At 35.3% G+C, this 4336-nt stretch overlaps 1 long non-coding RNA gene across 1 annotated transcript; it reads left to right on the top strand.

Moving 5' to 3' along the window:
- Positions 1-217: 217 nt before the first annotated feature.
- On the top strand, positions 218-3899 carry LOC121372892. The gene is made up of 3 exons (XR_005958021.1): positions 218-314; positions 3044-3161; positions 3743-3899. It is a non-coding gene; the product is annotated as an uncharacterized LOC121372892 (long non-coding RNA).
- The last annotated feature ends 437 nt before the right edge of the window (positions 3900-4336 follow it).

Consider the following 4336-nt stretch of genomic DNA (forward strand, 5'->3'; position numbering starts at 1 on the left):
CTAGGGTATGTTCCTTTAATACTACAGTACAGAGAAACAGGACTATGGGAGATGGCCTAGCAAGTTGGCAAACTCGTGCCCTATCGTTTTGTTGTTTATGCAATAAAATATGTCTTCAATCAATCAAGTTAACCAGGACATGACCCTCTCACCGATATTGTGGTTTTAGGTATTAAAAAATATATATCCGGAAAGAAAACCGGATCAAGCAGTTTAATAAGAACTGACGTTGTTGTTGAAAGGTCTCTGGTATCTGTAAACTCTCAACATGAAGTGCTTCGTTCTCTCCCTCATCCTCGCAAGTATCATCGCTGGTTAGTAACTGAAACACTTCTTTAAATGTACTATAGTCTATATGACAAGTATCGTCGCTGGTTAGTAACTGTAATACTTCTTTAAATGTACTATAGTCTATATGACAAGTATCGTCGCTGGTTAGTAACTGTAACACTTCTTTAAATGTACTATAGTCTATATGACAAGTATCGTAGCTGGTTAGTAACTGTAACACTTCTTTAAATGTACTATAGTCTATATGACAAGTATTGTCGCTGGTTAGTAACTGTTACACTTCTTTAAATGTACTATAGTCTATATGACAAGTATCGTCGCTGGTTAGTAACTGTAACACTTCTTTAAATGTACTATAGTCTATATGACAAGTATCGTCGCTGGTTAGTAACTGTAACACTTCTTTAAATGTACTATAGTCTTTATGACAAGTATCGTAGCTGGTTAGTAACTGTAACACTTCTTTAAATGTACTATAGTCTATATGACAAGTATTGTCGCTGGTTAGTAACTGTTACACTTCTTTAAATGTACTATAGTGTATATGACAAGTATTGTCGCTGGTTAGTACAGGGCGACCAACCTAATGGAAATATTTTCCCGGAATTTTCTGGTATTTTCATTTTAAGCGCGCAAACAACCCTTTCAAAACAATAGTTTAAAGCACGCGAAAACGCCACTTTCAAAAATAAAAATAATAATTTAAACAGTGCCATGTTTGACATATTTAAAAAAATAACAACAACCAAAGAGATACATAACAATAAGAAATTGTATTATTTATTGGAATGTTATGTATCAATAATAAAAGTATAAAGCAATCCACATAAGTGGGAGCATTTTTCTACTTCCTTTTTAGGCATAGGCCTACTTTATGGCTTGTCTAGTATAATATGCTAAATATATTCATGTGTAAATAAAGTTACTATACCTAGTACAACAATTAACAACATTATCACACACACACACACACACACACACACAGAGAGAGAGAGAGAGAGAGAGAGAGAGAGAGAGAGAGAGAGAGAGAGAGAGAGAGAGAGAGAGAGAGAGAGAGAGAGAGAGAGAGAGAGAGAGACCAAACATCACAAATCACCCCCACACCCTAAAAGCCCCACTTTATTAGTAAATAGTGTAGTACAGTTTCACTCCCACCTACAGATTAGTACTAAAGTGACAAACTTGTGACCAATGTTATTTTTATGTCGTTACATTGCCACACTTGCACTATTTCATCAGTGGGGTCGAACTAATTTGTGGTTAACGGAATCGAGGACGAAACGTCTGGTACCCACATTAGACTGGCTATCGTTCTGTATTACGCTTACATTACCATTAGAGTAAGACGTTTGGTGTGCCAGTGTAATGAAAAATATCGCGGGAAAATCTGACAATGGTTTGTAAAAATTTACATTGAACTTACTTGAATAAAACAAGATCGGTAGGTATATTAATGTCATGAATGTGCCACAGATTACTGGTAGCCAAATATTATTTAGTGAAATGTTGCATGTAAAAGCATATGAAAAGAAGAGAATTGTGGATCCGTTTCTTTTGTTTTCGTACGATCGCAAGTGTTCTGTTATATATTCATGTTTTTACCCAACGAGGCGAAGTTGCATGCATCGCCACAGAACCGATGTCTGCCCCGTAGTAATTGCTATATATCTGAAATATCTTTAAAATGAATACATAAACTACATAACAAGTAAAACAAATTTCATACATGGCTTCAGTTTACTCGATTGTCAAAAACATTTTCATTGGTCGGCTGTTGACAAATACAGCCAATAGACAAACGTCTTAGTAATAGCACAAAAACTAGATAATACCGAGTTCAGGTTGAAATGAAGAATGCAGAATGATAAACCCGGTTTAATAAACTAGCCATTTAAAAATATAGAAAATTTAAAATAAATTCAGAAATGGTTGCTTAAAAAAAAACCAATGATAGCGAATTTGGAAAAAATTCCGGATATTTAGCATTAATTCCGGAATTCCTGATATGGGTTAAAAATTCCGGATTTTTCGGAAAATTCCGGAAAGTTGGTCGCCCTGTTAGTAACTGTAACACTTCTTTAAATGTACGATAGTCTATATGACAAGTATTATCGCTGGCTGGTATTTGTAACACTTCTTTAAATGTACTATTGTCTATATGGCAAGTATTGTCGCTGGTTCAGTGGTTAGTATTTGTAACACTTCTTTAAATGTATTATAGTCTTACAGGGGTGAGAATGACAAATTTCAAAATCAGCTGAAATGTTTGTGAGACATGTATACGACGGTGCATTAGAATAACAAAACTGACAATTTTGTTTGATTATTTGGGAATCTTAGTTGTTTTTTTAACACACTTTTCAATCTTTAAAATTTCAATAAATGTTATTCTTTCCCCTATCTTAGTTGACACAAACTGTTGATTTTTACATGAAATTTGAAGATATTTGAATGGATTGTGTAAAGTTGGGACCTGTAAGTATTGTCGCTGGTTAGTATGTGTTACACTTCTTTAAATGTACTATAGTCTATATGGCAAGTCCAATGTTGAGGACAGTGCGATTTGTTAGTAATGATATGATGTAAGGGACACACTCGTTGTTTCAATTTTATTTCGTACAGACTATGACATAGTAATCAGCGTCAGTTTATGCGGGTAACTTTGCCAAGGTACTAAATGAAGTATACTTCATAGACACGGAATGGTAGCTTGGATTCCGAAGATATTATATGTTTTTCCTCTTTGGTATAGTGGATTCTAGATAAGTGGGAAACGACAACTGCCCGCCTCGTTTACCAATGGCCATGTGTTACCTTCACCCCTGTTTGTTGTACCCGGCATGTGCTAGTCATTCTAGGGCCAAATGCACGTAAGTAAAAGTTAAAATTAAAGCTTGTTTTGCTTAGCGACACTACTAGAGTACATTGATTTATTCATCATCGGCTTTTGGATGACAAACATTTGGAAATTGCATCATTGCAGCATTGTTATAATTATGCACTTTTCCACAGACAGGACAGCACATACAACGACCTTTAATATACTAGTCGTGGTGCACTGGTTGGAACGAGAAAAAGTGCACGTAAATAGTGCACAATAATGGATGGATGTGTGAGTTGATGGACAAATGAACGTACGAACGAACAAATAAAAAAAGAAAGAATGAATGTATACATGTATGAACGAACGAACGAAAACTAATGAATGAAGGAACGAACGAATGAATGAATAAATAAATGAATAAATGAACAAATGAATGAATAAATGAAGGAACGAACAAACGAACAGATGAATGAATCAATGGCTGTCTTGCTGGCTGACTGGCCAGCTGATGAATTAATTCAATGCTAATTAATTAATGTATTCATTCGTCCTTTCATTCATTCATCCATCCATTCATCCATCCATCCATCTATTTATTCATTCATGATTTTTGTTTTCTCTGTTTAGCACTGACATCTGCGAACCGTGCGTCAGGAAGTGGCGAATGCCGGACGGATCATACCTATCCGAGTTGGAGTCGATGCACTGCTAACAACTCTACACTTTTCTAAATGATACCTGCAACTCTGCCTGTTACTGGATTACAATACACGATATATTTCCATTGTTTGGTTCTTGTGTTTATGTTGGACTATTGTAGCTGTTGTTCTTGTTATTTAAGTTCAGCTTAATGCTTATTATATTGAATATTGTTATGCCAGAACACAACTTCACATTTTCCAGGGAAGGTCACAGGCCAGTACCATCAAAACAATATCATTGCACTCATAGTTGTGCCCTTCGCTCATCACGCTGGCCGAAACACACGCACACACACACACATGCACAAACACACATTCACAAACATATTCACACACACACACACACACACACACACACACACACACACACACACAGAGAGACACATACACACACACACACACAATATATATATATATATATATATATATATATATATATATATATATATATACACACACACACACACACACACATACACACATACACATATAGCCATTAAAAATTGTTAAGAATTAAATA

The sequence above is a fragment of the Gigantopelta aegis genome, chromosome 5, assembly GCF_016097555.1.
Source record: "Gigantopelta aegis isolate Gae_Host chromosome 5, Gae_host_genome, whole genome shotgun sequence".
NCBI classification, from domain to species: domain Eukaryota; kingdom Metazoa; phylum Mollusca; class Gastropoda; order Neomphalida; family Peltospiridae; genus Gigantopelta; species Gigantopelta aegis.